This window comes from Trichosurus vulpecula, chromosome 4, assembly GCF_011100635.1.
Source record: "Trichosurus vulpecula isolate mTriVul1 chromosome 4, mTriVul1.pri, whole genome shotgun sequence".
Classification (NCBI taxonomy): Eukaryota; Metazoa; Chordata; class Mammalia; order Diprotodontia; family Phalangeridae; genus Trichosurus; species Trichosurus vulpecula.
Window position 1 is genome coordinate 335,624,722 of NC_050576.1, and position 19,767 is coordinate 335,644,488.

Below are 19,767 nucleotides of genomic sequence, written 5' to 3' on the forward strand. Positions count from 1 at the left end.
TTTAAAAAAAGGTAGGGGAAAATATTTAACAATATCATTCAACATATCAATCTGGTAGAACAGTATAGTAATTCAACTCCTTATTTTGCAGATGAAGAAACTGAGACCCAGACAGGGAGAGTGACTTGATGTATGTCATCATTATCTGTTACGGAGCTAGGATGGGTTAACTCCAAATCTAGTATTTTTTTTCACTGAAGCATGTTGTGTAATTTTTTAAAACCTTTCTGTATAGTCTTTTAAACAACCTAGTCAATATTCATGTCAGAAATTCTGTTCAACTGAAAATATATGCAAACCATGAGATAGCTGCGAAGTGGCATCTGTACAAAGTTGGAAATAAATGTTTGGCTAAAGCTGAGTCAATAGACGATTCAATGAAAGATCACCAACATTAGCTGAATATCACAAAACACTAAGCTCTGTTTTTACCACTTTTTCCCCCCTGAGTTTTATCTGTTCCACAGTCAATCATGGTTATCAAAACTTAATAAAAGGAACAAATATTTGGCAAAGTGCAAGTTTGAAAGTACTTTAATATATACATCTAGTCATCAATCTTTCTGAAAAGTCAGTTGGAGTTTAGTGGAAAACATCCATAACATTTTATGGAATATAAAAATGAAATAAATCAACTATGGGCCTTTTGCTGCTTGAAAAGATGAAGATTACTATCAAGTGTTAAGTCATTTTTGGTAAGAAATAAAGGAAATGATGATTGACCTCTATCTCTACCTTTCCTAGTCCATAGTTATTGTCAAGTGGTTCCTTACCAAATTCTGAATGCCATTTATCATCTTGAAATGGTGGCTGTCTAGTTTCTGTCTATTGCAGTGCCTTAAAAAAGATAGCCATTGTGAGTTGGAAAGGAATTGGAAAAATTTAGAGGCAAAAAAGATTTTTAATTGTTTTCTTTCTGTTCTCATGTTCAAATCATATGAAGACATTAAGGGTCTTAAAATGAACAAGAAAAATTCACCACTGTTAAATAGTATTACTTTGTTGTTTTTTCCAAAAATACTTCTCTCTTTCTCCATCTTTATACTGTCCATGGCTCAACCATAGTATGAGAGCAATAGGCCTGGATTAAAATCCAGGCTTTATTTGGATGCCTCAAAAAATGCCAAGGATGATCCTTTTCCCCTACCAAGTTTGCAGATGACACAAATTTGAGAGGGATCATTAACACAGTATGTGACAGTGACAAGACTGTGTTTTGTTTCGGAGGGGGGAAGGCAGGGCAATTGGGGTTAAGTGACTTGCCCAAGGTCACACAGCTAGTAAGTGTGTCAAGTGTCTGAGACTGGATTTGAACTCAGGTCCTCCTGACTCCAGGGCCGGTGCTCTACTCACTGCACCACCTAGCTGCCCCCAGAGACAAGACTGAAAAAGATCTTAACAGGTTCAAATACTGGGCTAAAACTGATCATCATCATCTTCATCAAAAGATAAAAATTAATAGCTACATTTATACAAATATCTACATACCTATATATACATATCTAAATAAAATTGTGTTTCTTTAAAAAAAATCAACCTCACAAGTATAAAATGGAGAAAGTGTGGCCAGATAGTTATTTGTCAGAAAACTATCTGGGGGGTTTTAGTTGACTGAAAACTCAATATGAGTTAACAGCACAAAACAGCTGCCAAGAAAGCTAATGCAGTCTTACATGGGTTGCAAAGATGAATACTGTCCAAATCTAGGGAGGTTGTCTCGACCCTAATCAGACCACATTAACAGCACTGCTGTCTGTTCTGGGTAGGACATTTTAGGAAAGGCTCTAGTAAGATGGAAAGTATTCAAAGAGCAGCAAGGATGCTGAATGTGCTGGAGTTCATGCTATGTGGGGATCAAATGAAAAATACCAGGGATGCTCAGTCTGGGGAAGAGAAGATTTAAAGGCAACTTGACTGCCACGTTCAAGAGAATCTGAAGAATTATCATGTAAAAGGAAGGAAGGAAGGAGACAAGTATTTATTGAGCACCTACTAAGTGCCAGGTGCTGTGTTAAGTGCCTTACAAATATTTCATCTGATCCTCACAACAGAGTCTTTTTTTTATAGCATAGGAAACAGGCAGACAGAAGTGAAGTGACTTAACAGCTAGTTAACGTCTAAGGCCAGACATGAACTCACGTCTTCCTGATTGCATGCCCAAAGCTCTCTATTCACTGTCCCACCTAGCTGCCACTGGAAGAGGTATCGCAGATGGAAGATAGAATAATCTTGTTCTACTTGAACCCCATGGGCAGAACTAAACACATTTGAAATTGCAAAGAGGCATATTTATTTAGGCTTGATATAAAGGAAGAAAATTCTTAACACATAGTCCTGTACAAAAATAGAATGAACTGCCTCAGAAGGTAACAGGCCAACCTCACAAGAATTCTTCAATCACGGGCTGAACAATCATTTGTTTGGTATGATTACAATGGAAATTTCTCTGCAGGTACTAGCTGAGCTAAACGGCTCTGGAGGTACCTTGCACATCTTAAAGGCTGTGATCTCATCTTTCTGGACCTTAGTTTCCTCATCTATAAAATGCTGGGGTTGTGCTGAATGACCTCTAAGTTCTATTCCAACTTTAATGTCAATGATCCTATTTAAGTTCATACACCAAGCAGGATCTGCATTTAATTTATATTCTTTGCATCTTTCAGCATCAAACTGATTGTCAAAAAATCATTTTGAAAATCAGACGTTGGTGTATACAACCTTTTGTGTTTACTCAGTTCATAAAGTGTTATCCTTGATATTTTATATATATATATATATATATATATGAACATATATAAACACACACACACACAAACACACACACACACACACACACACATATATATATATAAATATATATATATATATATATATATAAAACCTACAATTACATCAGTAGTGTTTAAAAGGTTAAATCAACAACAGTGTGAATAAAATTGCTCTCAGTTGTCTGGGCAGTCAGCCACATACCACCAGAAGAGCCATCACAGTTCTCACTTGCCTTCCTGTGTGGCATTTGGAGGATAGGACACTGGAAGAAGATAAGTTGGCACCAAGTGGCAGGCAAGGCCCATATGTACCACTTGCATTAGCAAAAGGACATTCCAGAAAATTTCACTGATCTGAAAAGTAAGGCCATTTCAGGGACACACACACGCACCATTAATTTTAATTTTTACTAATTTCTCAAATATCGACTATCTTTAGCTAAAATGGTAAGAAAATATTTACCTAAAATACAGCTTATGATTTAATTTGAAATTGTCTCACTCCAAATACTTTCTTTTTATCATTCTGAATTTTCTCCCTCTCACTTCCCCCTCCCCCAGCCATTGAGAAAGCAAGAAAAACAAACTCATTACAAATATATATAATCAAGCAAAACAAATTCCCACATTAGTCATGTCCAAATATATATGTGTATATATATAGAGAGAGATAGATAGATAGATACACACACATACACATATGTGTATACATATATACACATACATATATATGCTTTAACTGCACTCTGAGTCAATGTTTCCTAAGTTCTCTGGAATTATAGTTGGTTCTACTCTATTAATCACAGATGCTAAGTCTTTTAAAGTTGCTCATCTTTACAGTATTATTGTTATTGTATTCATTGTTCTCCTGGTTCTGCTAACTTCACTCTGTATCAATTCATACAAGTTTTCCCAAAACCATTCTCCTTACTGTTTCTCAAAGTACAGTAGCATTCTATCACACACACACACACACACACACACACACACACACACACACAGAACGTAACTTGTTCAGCCATTCCCCAATTGATAGGTATCCTCTCAGTTTCCAATTCTTTACTACCATTAAAAAAGCTGCTATTTTTGTACATATGGGTCCTTCTTCTCTTTCTTTGATTTCTTTAAGGTAAAAACTTAGTAGTGGCTAGCATTGATGGGTCAAAGGGCATGCCCAGTTTAATAGATTTAATTCCCAATACCCTTAAACCATTAACTTTTATCAAACACCAAACCCATTTATTCTTCCTCATCAATTTTCTATGTCCTTCATTAGAATGTAATCTCCTTTCAGCAGGGACTGCTTTTGCCTCGTCTTTGGATCCTTAGCACTTTGATCAGTCCCTAGCACAGAGCAAATGCAATAGATGATTGTTGATTAACTGATACTTTGGGTTTATTTTAATTTCTAGAAGATTCTTATCATCTTCCATACAGGTCTGTACAAAACAGACATTCTTCCATGACACAAAAACTACCTCAGAAGAAATGTAAGGTAAAGATGGAGAAGCAGAGTGAAGTCAGATTGTGAGAGTCTTTAAATGCCAGGCTAAGGAGCATCGCTAGGCAATGTGAAACCACCAGAAAAAAATTAAGTAGTGTAGTGACATAATCAGATCTGTGTATTAGGAAGATTAATACAGTGGTGGTGTGTAGGACAGATTGGAGAGGAATGACAATGAAGTCCAGGAGACCCCTAAGTAAACCACTCCAAAAGACGAGATAAGAGTAAATGAAAGAGGAAGAAAGGAAGGAAAGAAGGAAGGCAAGAAGGAAGGGAGGAAGGGAGGAAGGGAGGAAGGAAGGAATGGAGGAAGAAAGGAAGAGAAGAAGGAAGGAAGGAAGGAAAGCAGGGAGGGAGGGAGGGAGGAAGGAAGGGAAAGAAGATTTATAAAGTGGCCATTATGTGTCTTGCAAAGTGCTAAGTGCTTTACAAATAGTTTCTCAACTTACTGTCAAAATCAACATGGGAGCTAGATGCTATTATTGCCATTCACATTTTTCAATTTAGGAAACTGAGGCAAAAAGCAGTAAAGTGACTTGCCGGAAGTCCCACACAGCTAGTAGATGTCTGAGGCCAGATCTGAAGTCAGGCCCTCCTGACTTGAGGCCCAGCACTCTATCCACCTAGTTGTTTCAGAACTAACATGATGGCAAGTGGAATATATGGCAAGTAGAAAGAAGGTCCTATGGCAGAAAGGTTACCTAATTCTCTATCAATGAGGTATTCCTAATAAATAGGCATTTGGCTTCCAAGTAGTCTTTGGCCTTTTTGATTCCCAAGTATGAACTGTATTTTCCAATATAATTTTAAGCATCCAGACCTGGGTCTATATTTATACTGAATACTAAAAATTACTGTCTCTGTTGACTTAATTTGGACAATCCAATCAATTTCTCTAACTCTTCATCTTCTAAAACAGCTTTTGGGTCATCAACTTCAATTATTTTTATGGTATTTTTTAATATGGTCATCGTGAGCATTTCAGATGAAATGACCAAATATTCCACAAAATGTTTCTTTGTATTGTCTTTGGGCATATGAAATAACCAACTCCTTTGTTTACTTCTCTTAAAGAATAAGCTATAAAATGTCCTATTTTGCCTCAACTTCATTTGTCTTCTGTTTTCATTTACTTAGACAACCTCAACGATTACATTTTTCTATTATTTAAAGAGTATGTCAATTCATTGGCTATTGGACAAAAATCTCATATTTGGGACACTGAGAATTAATTTATCATTTATAGCTAATCTAAAAATTATATAATTGTAAACCTCCACTCTTACTTCACTATGGCAATGGAAGGGGGTCCCATGAGACTAAAGGACTTTTAAAATGTTGTATTTGTTTCTTTCTTTTTTCTTTATGCATAATTCTTTATTTTTTTAACTATGGTAACACTTAGTCCCTGAATATTTTTTTTCAATTTAGTATTTTATTTTTCTACAGTTGTGTATAAAACCAATTTTTAACATTTGTTTTTAAAACTTTGAGTTCCAAATTCTCTCCCTTCCTCCCTCCCCACCCCCCTTCATTAAGAAGGCATGACATTCAACATAGGTTATACCTGTGTAGTCATACAAAATATGTCCATAATAGTCATGTCGTGATGTTTTAGTTGTTTCTTAACCTGCCAATGGCTAAAGAGCTGCCAAACTGTCATATCTAGTAACCAACCTGATAGGTAGGTCATAGGCATCTCCACAACTAGAAAGATTGGTTTTTCAATAGCAGACATTCTGTTATCTGGATTATACTTGAAGTCTTTTTAGTTTGGCAGACCCTACCAGAACTTATACTATACCAGCAGAGATTTCTGGAACCTAAGATTCCTTCCACACAACCATAAGGCAATGGTATTATGGTACAAAGGTCCATAAGCCTTCTTTCTCATCTTTACAAAATCTTTATGAGAAGTATATATCGATTTACAAAGATAATTTTATAGAAAATATGAGAAGGGCTCAGACTTTAAGACCTATTTTTTTAGGCACGTAGTTAGCAGAATGGCAGAAATAATAAAAGACCCCACTGTGGTTATTTTTTGTTACTTGCCCCACCGTTCCAAAATAAAAAATAAAAAAAACTCAGTAGAAAAATGCAGCCTTAAAGACTGTTTGAAAAAGGAGCCTCTAATGCAAATGTTAAGATCATACAAGATTCCTTGATAAATGTGACCACAGAGCTGTTTTGTCCCCCTTCTTACTATCAAGCAAGTCATAAAATAGGAACATTCATGTTTGCCAAAAGTGATTTCTACCTTTGAAATATTCTGTACAGACTCCAAATGGAAGAATTCCCTACATAAGGTGAGGCCATGCAGATATTGCTGTTTATAGATGACACTGTGCTGCTAAAAGCATCAAATCCCAGCACATTACAAGATTTCTTCATAGAAGAGTAAATGAAAGAGGAAGGAAGGAAGGAAGGAAGGAAGGAAGGAAGGAAGGAAGGAAGGAAGGAAGGAAGGAGGGAGAGAGGGAGGGAGGGAGGGAGGATTTATAAAGTGCCCATTAAGTGTCATGCAATGTGCTATCACAATTAATTATATCAATGATTTCTCAAAAAAAACTGCTCTAACCATTCATATAGGGAAAACCAACTGGATGAATTTCTATTGCCCTGATTATAACAACCAGACAATTGAACTGGTCGATCAGAATCTCTTTCTAGAACACACACTACAAACAGACAATGAGCTGGGTCTCTATGTGAACAGGAAAAAAGGAGCAAGCTGGGCTGAATTTGAGAAGTTGCATTGTACTTTAAAAATAATAACAGTTTATATTTTTAAAATGTGCAAAGCATTTTTCATTTAGTATCTCATTCGAGCCTTACAGTAGCCCTATGAGATTTCCAAATAGTCTTTGGCCTCTTTTATTTTCTACACCTTCATCATATTTTCCAACATAATTTTAGTTTGTAGTCCTATTCCCATATTCACATTGACTTCAGTGTATTATTAATGTTTGCCTTTTATGGACAAGGGGATTGAAGCACAAAGGATTTGATTTGTCCGTAGTCACACATTCAAACCAGTTCTCTTCAGACTGGAAGTCCAACTGTCCTTCCACCTTACCTCTCAATGCAAAGATCCAAGCTGATCCTTAACACAAAAACCTATATTTTAAACACAAATGTTTTCATGCTGATGTTAAATATCTGAAAAATCGTTGAATTATACAATCTCTGATAAATCAAAGTTGTATTTGATCCAAACAGCACAATGGAGAGACAAATGGTGGGTATGAGTATATTGAGGTGTATTTTCCAATGATTAGCTTTGTACCAAAAGATGTCATCTAGGAAATATATAATAGGGAAAAGAAGAATATGATTGGGAAAGAAAGTGTTTGATCATGAACAAAAAATAATAGATCACCTTTCTATATATTGCTACCTAGGCAAAAAGAATGTAAGAAAATTTAGAGAAAAGCTTAGGGCTTATAAAGCAGCTACTATGGAAAATCTATAGCAGAACATGGAAAAAGGTGCACAGAATAAGAAAGTGTGGATGGGTTTCCCTTCTACCTATGTAGGGTGGAAATCACTGGTCTGCTGACATATGGAAATATCACAGAAGTAATCATTTTGAGCACTAGACATTATAATAATTATTTAAAAAGGTTAAGAATACAGTATTATTATGCTTGAGCAGAAAGTTTTTTCATTGTATCATTTTATAAGGTAAGCTGCCTTTTTAAATGTAATTTTATTACATTTAGAGGCTAAAATACTCTTTTGTGGACTGTATCTCCAATTTTATACTCAAGAGTAAATAGGAATAGACTTCCTGGAATAAAATTTTCAAATCATTTGTATCAACTATCAAGTGACAGCTGTACAACATTTGTTTAGGCATTCTGCTATTTTCAATTATTGTGATGTCTAGCCCATTTGAAAACAAAAAACACACGTACTCCTCACATAAATAAATGAATGAATGAATACCTAAATAAGTAAACAAACGAATGAATGAATAAAATAGAGAGATAGATGAATGGATGAATAACCCAGCTTTAACACAATGTACTGAAATGAGCTCCGATTTAGGAGTCAGGGGACTTGCATTCTAATCATAGCTCAGCTACTAACTAGGTCTGTGACCATCATCAAGTCCCTTCATTTCTCCGGGCTTTATTTCCATCATCTACAAAATGAAGCGGTTGGAATAAATTATCTCCAAGCTCCAAAGTTTCTTTATTTTCAATATTGTTGTACTTAAGAAAACACAAAAAATAAAGATGATTTCTCAATTAATATGGGCAAAATATCTTACTGATATAAACCTCAAATCCCAGAGACTGTTGTTGATTGCTAGTCTATTAGTATACAAGCATCTGCATTTTACCTTGCTTTACTTTATTGTGCTTCACAAATACTGTGGTTTTGTCTTTTTTTTTTTACAAGACAGTTTGGGGCAACCCTAAGTCAAGCAAGTCTATCCGTGCCATTTTTCCAACAGCATGAGATCACATTGTGTCTCTGTGTCACATTTTGGAAATTCTCATAATATTTCAAACTTATTCATTATTATTATATCTGATATGGTGATCTATGATCAATGATCTTTGATGTTTCTATTTTAATTGTTTTGGTGTGCCATAAACCACACTCATGAAGGACAGTGAACATAACTGAAAAATGCTGTATATGTTCTGACTGCTCCACCTACCAGTAGTTCCCCTCTCCTCAACCTTCCTATTCTCTGAGATAAAACAATATTGAAATCAGGCCGATAAATAATGCTACAATGGCCTCTAAGTGTTCAAGTGAAAGGAAGAGTCAATCTGCCTGGCAAACTTCATTGATGTCTTATTTTAATAAATTGCCATAGCCACCCCAACCTTTAGCAACTGCCACTCTGATCTGTATCTGGCCACTGGACACAGATGGCTCTGGAGGAGAAAGTGAGACTAGTGACTTTGCACAGAACCCCCTCACTTAAAACCAATTCACTTGCAAATCATAGTGTCATCTTCCTGATGCCATGGTTCTCTTCAAGAATGAAAAACAAACCACACAACCACTCTGATCAGTCAGCAGTCATCAACGTTTAGGCAAGGGTCTCCATCAGCAAAAAGATTACTACTCGCTAAAGGCTCAGATTAGCATTTTAGCAATAAAATATTTTTAAATTATGGTATGTACATTGTTTTTTAAGACATAATACTATTGCACACTTAAGAGGCTACAGTATAGTGTAAACATAACTTTTAAATGCATTGGGAAACCAAATAATTTGAGTAACTTGCTTTATTGCAATATGTGCTTTATTGCAGTGGTCTTGAAACCAAACACAATATCTCCAAGGTATGCCTGTAACCAAAATATTATTTATGGATAATTCATCCTTGAACTAATTAGAGAGAAACCTTCATTTTACACTACATTTTTAGAACAAACCATACTAGCAAAGAGGCAAACACAAATGTTAAATCACATAGGAAGAAAATAAGGCATAATTTTTTTTTGAAAAATCAGTCCTATTTAATTTTGGAATGTATTTGAATTTTGATCTGGACATATGCCACATTTCACAGAATAGCTTTGTTATTTTGTTTGAAGACCCTCTAGAGGATCTGGAATACTGCCCAATTTCACCTTGGCTCAACAAATTCCCCTTCTGAAAATTAAGTTTATCCCCAAGGGTTTTAAATATCGAAATAAAAATTCAGAACAAAGTAGTGCCCCCAGCTTCTGGTCCAGGGAGTAAGAGCTTAAAATTTTACTCTACAAACCCCAAAGCTAAAATAAACAAACAAATAAATAAATAATGCAATGAATCTGCTCCACATGAGAACCTTGTAATAACTGATACAAGGCTACATGGTTGATAATTATTAGACTAGAAACTGAGCCATGGTTTTGTTCCTGGCTCCACTAACAAGTTTTTATACATTGCCTTTCCTTCAGTCAACTGTCATGACATGATACCTACGTTATGAAACTATAACATATCTCAATATGAATCCTTTGGATTTTTCTGTTATCAAAAAATATCTTATTCAACTCCTGAATGCTACATATAATGAAACAAGTTTACAGATTTTTAAAATTTTTGTTCAATATTTTTCTTTTTAAGTATAGCGTGTGCTTTGAAACTACTATCTCAATTTGACATGGGCAGCTTGTTGGACTGGTGGATAGAGTGCCAGGCCTGAAGTCAGGAATACTCATTCTCATGAGTTCAAATCTGGCTTCAGACACTTTCTCGCTGTGTGATGCTGGGCAAGTCACTTAACCCTGTTCACCTCAGTTCTTCATCTGTAAAATGAGCTGGAGAAGGAAATAGCAAACCACTCCGGCATCTTTGCCAAGAAAACCTCAAATGGGATCACAGAGTCAGACAAGATTGAAAATGACTCAACAACAATAACAACAAATCTCCACTTGAAACAGAACTGATAAGCCAGATCCCCAGAGTTTGGTTAAGTATCTATGGGGCTTCCAGGTAATCCTGCGAGGTTACGGGGTATCTTTATTAGTTTATAAGCCCCCACCAGTGCACTTTCTAAATAGATAATTGGCTTTTAGTATTTATTAAGGTTGTATAGCAAGACTATCTGGTACAAAAATTACTCAGTGATAAGCATGTGACATATTCTCCTATCAATATATACAAAGTTAAAGGAGAAGTAGGATCCACCTTAGGAAGCTCATGTGACAAAGAGGTATCTCAAAGCTCCTGGAAGTCCTTTTACCATAGTCCTCAAGAGGTTTTCCTTATATATGATGTAATTTTTTCTCCTAGGCTCTTGGTAGAACCTTAAATCTTCTCCTAGTCTGTCTTTGGCTACAGATACAGACACTGCTAGGAAAAAGCACACATTTTCTGGACCCTTCATGATGCCAATCCCAACCAAGGGGAGAGAAGAGAGACCAAGACCAAAGTTGAAGCCCTGAGCATTGCCTCTTATGCCACAATAGATTCATTCTCCAAGGTTTAGCTGGAGCACCCTGTCTCTTTTCTGTTGCCAAGCACACAAATCCCTGAATCCCATTAGTTCATGGGGTTTTATACATGTCCCAGAGAGTGTGACCAAGTCTGTCAGCCAATTTAAATAGGTTTCCTGTCACACTTAGACAATAACTGAAATGTGCTTCATGTGATAGGTATATCAGTCCTAAGTGGCTGAGAGGTATTCTCATCTGATAAATATATCAGAGTTTAGCATATTGACACAATTTAAATGGGATGTGGCAATTTGCCTGATATACTCAATCCACCCCCTATTATGACACTAGGAATATTATCATATATGGAAATATTTCTGGCTATTCAAGGGCAGAGTGGAAGTCATTTTCTGGGACACTGTAGAAACTAAACAGTTGAGAAATATTTAACTGCTGTTTAACTATTTTTTTTAATTAAGATTTTTTATTTTTAGTGTACAACACTCAGTTCCACATGATTTTGAGTTCCACATTTTCTCCCCCCCCACCTCCTCCCTCCCCAAGATGGCATGGAATCCAAAATATCTTCTACATATAACTTCACATTGAACTTGTTTACACAATAGTCAAGTTGTACAGAAGAATTATGACCAATGGAATGAATCATGAGAATGAAGAAACAAAACCAAAACAAAAGAGAGAAAAAGGAAAAAAAAAACAAAGGGGAAAAAAAGGAGAGCAAACAGTGTGCCTCAATGTGCATTCAGACTCCATAGTTTTCTTTGGATGTAGATAGCTCTCTCCATCATGAGTCCTTTGGAGTTGTCTTTGAACCCTGTATTGCTAAGAAGAGCAAAGTCTATCAGAGTTAGTCATCACAGAATCCACATATCTGTGGTTGTGTATAATGTTCTCCTGGTTCTGCTCTGCTCACTCAGCATTATATTGTATAGGTTTGTCCAGGTTATTATGAAGTCCATATCTTCCCCAACTCTTATAGCACAATAGTATTCCATTACCTTCATATACCACAACTTGTTCAGCCATTCCCCAATTGATGGGCATCCCCTTGATTTCCAATTCTTTGCTACTACAAAAAGAGCCGCTATAAATATTTTTGTACATATGGGTCCTTTTCCGACTTGTGTGATCTCTTTGGGATACAATCCTAAAGTGGTATTGCTGGGTCAAAGGGTAAGTACATTTTATAGCCCTTTGGGCACAGTTCCAAATTGCTCTCCAGAATGGCTGGATCACTTCACAGTTCCACCAACAATGTAACAGTGTTCCAATTTTCCCACATCCTATCCAGCATTTATCATTTTCCAGTTTTGTGACTTCAGCCAATCTGACAGGAGAGATGTGGTACCTAAGAGTTGTTTTGATTTGCATTTCTCTAATCAGTAGTGATTTTGAGCATTTTTTCATATGATCATAGATATCTTTAAGCTCTTCCTCTTATAGATATCTTTAATCCTTTCCTCTGAAAACTGCCTGTTGATTTCCTTTGACCATTTCTCAATTGGGGAATGACTTGTATTCCTATAAATTTGACTCAGTTCCCTGTATATTTTAGAGATGAGGCCTTTATCAGAGACACTAGTTGTAAAGATTTTCTCCCAATTTTCTGCTTCCCTCCTAATCTTTGTTGGATGGGGTTTTCTTATACAAAAACCATTTCAATTTAACATAATCAAAATTATCCATTTTGCATTTTGTAATGCTCTCTATCTCTTGTTGTGTCACGAATTCTTTGCTTTCTCATAAATCTGATAGGTAAACTATTCCTTGCTCTCCCAAACTGCTTATAGCATCAGCCTTTATTCCTAAATCATGAACCCATTTTGACTTCATTTTGGTATATGGTGTAAGATATTGATCTATGCCCTGTTTCTGCCCTACCATTTCCCAATTTTCCCAGCAGTTTTTGGTGAAATAGTGAATCCAGCCTCTGGGCTGGATTCTTTGGGTTTATCAAAAAGTAGATTGCTATAGTCATTGACTACTGCATCTTGTGTACCTAACCTATTCCACTGATCCACGACTCTGTTTCTTAGCCAGTACCAGGTAGTTTTGATGACTGCTGCTCTATAGTACAAGTTTAATATATATGGCATAGCCAGGCCACCTTCCCTAGCATTTCTTTTCATTAATTCCCTAGATATTCTAGACCTCTTGTTCTTCCAGATGAATTTTGTTATTATTTTATCCAGCTCTGTAAAATAATTTTTTGGTAGTTCAATTGGTATGGCACTGAATAAATAAATTAATTTAGGTAAAATTGTCATTTTTATTATATTAGCTTGGCTTAACCATGAGCAACTGATATTTTTCCATTTATTTAGATCTGACTTTATTCACATGAAAAGTATTTTGTAATTATTTTCATATAGGCCCTGGGTTTGTCTTGGCAGATAGATTCCCAAATATTTTATAGTGTCTACAGTAATTTTAAATGGAATTTCTCTTTCTATCTCTTGCTGTTGGGCTGTGTTAGTTGCTGTTTAACTTTGAGGAGAAATCTCTTGAATCTATTATATATTAATTAAGCCACATCCAGTCTAACAAACTAGCAAAGGAGAGTAATGAGTTGTTTTGTTTTGTTTTTGTTTTTATATTGTACATGTGAATGTGGGCAAGAGGGAGAATACTTTCCCCAAAAGTGGGCAACAAGTTTCTGAGATCCATATACTTGGAAACAGTTGCCACCCGTGGAATCTAAGAATGAGGAGGGACCTCAGAGCCCAACCAGGACCTGAATATTCACTTCCTACTCATCATCCCCGACGATTCATCATACAGCCTTTGCAACACAACCTTCAGTGAGAGGGATACTATTATTTGAGAGGTGGCTCATCACATAATGTTAGTTCTGATTGTTAGGAAGTTTCTCCTTCTATGAAGCTTCTATATGAATCTCTTTTAACTTTAACTCGGGGCTCCTAATTCTGCGTTCGTTGACTAAATACAGCAAGATTTATCACTTTTTCCTGTGACAAAGGATGGAAAGAAGAAAGAGAAAGGAAGATGAGGTGTCAATTACATGGATTTTTAATGTTTGGCAAAGTGATCTGCGTAGCTAATCTCATTTGATCTTCCTAACGACCCTATGAGATCAGAGCTACTATTGTCACTATTTTTGGTGAAAAGGAAATTGAAGCAAAGAGATTTTAAGCAATCTGTCCAAGTTCACACAGCAAGTAAATATCTTAAGAAATATTAGAAACCAGGTGCGACTGAGGTCACGGACTACATCGTACTGCCACTAACTCTCAGCCTCTCAAGACTGGTTCATTTCAGTATGATGAAAGGTACCTTTAATCATGTTTCATGTAAGTCATGATCTCAAGGCCCTTCAGCATCCTTGTTACCCTCTTCTGATTGTCCTAAAGCTTATCAATGTCCTTTCTAAACTTTAGTACTGAGAACTGAACACAATACTGAAGATAATTGAATAGGACAGGAATACAGCAGGGATAATACCTCCCTAGTCCTAGATCAGGGATTCTTCATTATTATTTTTTTTTTATGGCATGGACCCTTATTGAAGTCTGGAAAGCCCTATGGACTCTTTCTCAGCATGGTGCTTATAAATGGATAAAATAAGTACTGTTACAAGGGAAATTAATTTTATTGAAATATATTTAACAAACTTTCTTTTTAAACAAGTGCATGGATGCCCAGTTCAGAACTCCAGTCCTAGTTATTCTATGTCACTTAATGTAACCTAAAATTACATCAACCTTTTTGATTGCCATTGCAAAAGTGAGCTCAGTCAACTAAGAGCCCAAGCAAAGTTTTTAGATTATTTGCTATCTAGCCACATCTCTTACATCTTGTACTTAGGTTAAAAAAATCAACTTCTCAAGGTATAGAATTTTCCACTTGTCTCTTAAATTTCATTGATTTATTAGATTTAGTCTGTAAAGCTACAGGTATGAGAGGTCTCTCCCAGCTGGTGTCTTCTGCACACTTGATAAAAATGTCAACTAAGCTTTTCCAAGTCAGTGACAAAAATGTTGACCAGTGACATCAGGGTGGAGGTCAGCCCAGAGTTCGGTATACACCATGTGAGTATCAGTGGCAGACCTTGGAGTTATGTGTGTTTGTACTTATTGTACTGCCTATAAACTGTTGTGGGTCACAGTTCCAGGCCAAAAGAACACTAGGACTTGTGGCTGCAGAGGAGGAAAAACCCATCCTGGGTAAAACACAAAGCACAGGCCAGGAGAGCAGTGACAACACCCCTCCTTAGATCATACCACTTTGGAAGCATCAAAAATTACCCTGAGAATGAGCTCTGAAAATCAGAGCATCACCAAAAGACCTGAAGCTTAGGATAATGACCCCCTCCACCCTGGAAGCATAGCCCAACTTTAACACTAAGTTAAGTCAAGAAATAGTCTAGATAAATGAAGCAATAACAAACCTCTCCCTCCAAAAAACCCACCCTGACCATGAAAAACTACTGTGGTACCAGGTAAGATCAAGATATAAACCTAGAAAAAGACAACAATGTCAAAACAGCTACAAGCAAAGGTTCAAATGAAAAAAATGAATTAGAAACAAGCCCATCAAGAATTCTTTGAAGAATTCAAAAAGGATTTTTAAAATCAAATAATACTAGTAGAGGAAAAATTGGGAAAAGAAATGAAAGTGATAAAAGAAAATTATGAAAGAAGAATCAAAGTCTTGGTAAAAGAGGCACAAAAATTCAGTAAAGAACTCCTTAAAAAACAAAATTGGCCAAATGGAAAAGGAAGTACAGAAGCTCACTGAAGAAAACGTTTCCTATACAAACTATTTGGAAAAATAGGCAAAGAAGGAGTCCTACCAAATGCCTTTGACAACACAAATATGGTGCTTATACCTATACCAGGAAGAGAAAAAGCAAAGAAAGAAAACTACAAACCAATTTCCCTAATGAGTATTGATGCAAAAATTTTAAACAAACTACTAACACGAACAGTACAGCAAAATATCACAAAGATCATAGACAATGACCAGGTGGGATTTATTCCAGGAATGTAGGACAGGTTCAACATTGGGAAAATTATTAGCATAAAGACCACATCAATAACAAAAACAACAAAAATCATGTTTACTTCAATAGAAAAAAGCTTTTCACAAAATACAACACTCATTCCTATTAAAAACACTAGAAAGCATAGGAATAAATGGAGCTTTTCCTAAAATAAGAAGTAATATCTATCTAAAATCATCAGCAACTCTATCCATACTAGGGATAAGCTAGAAGCCTTCCTAATAAGATCAGGGGTGAAGTAAGGATGCCCATTAGCACCACTACTTTTCAACACTGTACTAGAGATACTAGCTATAGCAATAAGACAAGACAAATTGAAGGAATAAAAATAGGCAATAGGAAACAAAACTATCCCTCTTTAATTGCATACTTACAGCACCCAAGAGAATCAACTAACTTTAACAAACTTGCAAGATATAAAATAAACCCACAAGATCATCAGCATTTCTATATATTAATACCAATAATGTTGAGCAGCAAGGGATGGAAATTCCATTTAAAATAATTATAGATAATATAAAATAGTTGGGAGTTTACCTGCCAAGACAAATCCAAGAATTATATAAACACAATTATTAAATACTTTTTACACAAGTAAAAACAAATCTGAACAATCAAAGAAATATTAATTGCTCATAAGTAGGTCGAACTTATATAATAAAAACGACAATTCTACCTAAATTTACTAGTTTAGAGCCGTATGAATCAAACTACCAAAAACTATTTTACAGAGATAGAAAAAATAACAAAATTCAACTGGAAAAACAAAAGGTCAAGGATATCAAGGGAATCAATGAAACAAATACGATGAAAGGTAGCAGTACCATATTTCAAATTATATTACAAAGTGGTAATCACGAAAACATGTGGTATTGGCTAGGAAAGAGACCAGTGGAATGATGGAATAGATTAAGTACACAGTACACAGTAATAAATAACCATAGCAACCTAGTGTTTGATAAACCTAAAGATCCAAGCTTTTGGGATGAGAAGCAAATATATGACAAAAGTTGCTGGGAAAATGGAAGTCAGTTTGGCAGAAACTAGGTATATACCAGTATCACATGCCATATGCCAATGTAAGATCAAAATGGGTATATGATTTAGATATACAGGGTGATATAATAAGCAAATTAGAGAAGCATGGAATAGTCTACCTGTCAGGTATGTGGATAAGAGAATTTATAACCAAAAAAGAGATACAGAGGATCATGGGAAGTAAAATGGATAATTCTGATTACATTAAATTAAAAAAGGTTTTGCACAAAGAAAATCAATGCAACCAAAATTAGAAGAAAAGCAGGGAACTAGGGAGAAAAAAATTACAACAGGTTTCTCTGATAATTCTCTGTATTTCTCAAATACATAAAGAACTGGGTCAAATTTATGAGGAAACCAGTCATTCCACAATTGATTTACAAATGGTCAAAGGATATGAACAAGCAGTTTTCAGAAGAAGAAATCAAAGCTATCTATGGTCACGTTTAAAAAATGCTCTAAATTACTACTGCTTAGAGAAATGCAAATTAAAACAACTCTGAGGTACCATCTCACATCTATCAAATTGGCTAATATGACAAAAAAAGGAATATGACAAATGTTGGAGGGGCTGCGGAAAAATTGGGACACTAATTCATTGCTGATGGAGTTGTGAACCGATCCAACCATTCTGGAGAGCCATTTGGAACTATGTCCAACCTGCATATACTCTTTGATCCAACAATACCACTACTAGGTCTGTATTGTGAGATGAAAGAAAAAGGAAAAGGACCTATATGTACAAAAATATTTACAGAAGCTCTTTTTGTGGTGGTAAAGAACTAGAAATTGAAGGTATGCTCATCAACTGAGGGATGGCTAAACAAATTGTGGTATATGACTGTAATGGAATACAAGAAATGATGAGCAGGATGGTTTCAGAAAAACCTGAAAGACTTACATGTACTGATGCTGAGTGAAGGGAACAGAACCATGAGAACACAGTAACAGCAATACTGTACTATGATCAACTGTTAATAACTTAGCTAATCAGATGAATGCAATGATCCAAGACAATCCTAAGGACTTACGACAAAAGATGATATCCACCTCCAGAGAAAGAACTGCTGAAGTCTAAATGCAGACCGAAGAACATTTTTTTTCACTTTCTTTATTTTGCTTGCTTTTTTTGCAGTATGACTAACGTGGTAATATGTTTTACAAGATTTCACATGTATAATTAATATCACATTTCTTGCCTTCACAATGGATGAGAGAGGTGAAGAGAGAAAGAGGAACCAAAACTCAAAATTTATTTTAAAAATGAAGGTTAAAAATTTTAAAACTTTAAAAAAAGGAGAGAAATAATCAGTGCACTTGGGGTAATTACATATTTTAGTCAAGTATTTAATTTTTTAAATTTAGTTTTAAAATTTCATTAACTTTTTAAAAGTTTGTTCTCCAGCATCAGTGTGTAGTTAACATTTTTATCTCTTTTAATAGTGATACTTTTAAAAAATTATCCTTTTTATAGACTTTATTTTATCTACTAGTCTAGCCGATAGATTTATACCTTGATTATTATCCTAGGAATATGGAACACCTCCTGGTGTGAGTGTAATAAACTGCAAATACAGTTGTGGGCCTTCAAGAGTAGAAACTACAAAACTAAAGTGGTACAGCAATAACGAATGAGCATTTAAGTATTATTTGAAAACTCATATGCAAAATGCTGCTTCTGGTTTTCCTTATCTCATATCATACCTGCTGCCTGATATATAAAAACAAGGTTTTGTTTTTCAGTCACAATCAATTTTGCCTTTTCCTTCTGACTAAAAATGTGCAACAAGCAGCAGAAACCTTTTTTAAAAAAAATATTTTCCTAAAATTATTTTTGTGGTTGCTCAGTCATTTCATTCTTGTCTGACTGTGAACGCGTTTTGGGTTTTCTTGTCAAAGATACTGGAGAGGTTTGCCATTTCCTTTTCCAGCTCATTTTACAGATAAGGAAACTGAGGCAAATAGGGTTAACTGGCTTGCTCAGGGTCATATAGCTAGCAAGTGTCAGAGGTCAGATTTGAACTCAGGAAGATGAGTCTTCCTGCCTCCAGACCCAGGATGCTATTGCTATCCACTGTGCCACCTAACTGCCCTGAAATTATGAGAACTCTGAAACTATTATGAGATCTCAATTTATGTCCTTTTTTTTGGATCAAACTTCCTTCATACTTACACTTATCAAGGGCCATAAATTCATATTATGCAACAGTAAAGGAAAATATTATTCAAGAGAATTCCTAGAGAGTTACACAGGAAGAAAATTGCCCTCTAATAAACAATGCATTTTTGGAAGAATTTAAAATATTCTGTGTTCCAAGTTCAACCACAAATTCCTTTTTCTATTAAAAAAATGAAAAAATGGATATTCTGTATAGAATTACCAAGTAATCAGTCAAAAAGACAAAAAAAATCAGCACAACTCAGGCATGCATTTCTTTGTATAAAGGTTACACGGAATCAAAACATAAACTTCATCCTAAAAGTAACTACTATTATTAAGTCTGAGTGCCAAAAAT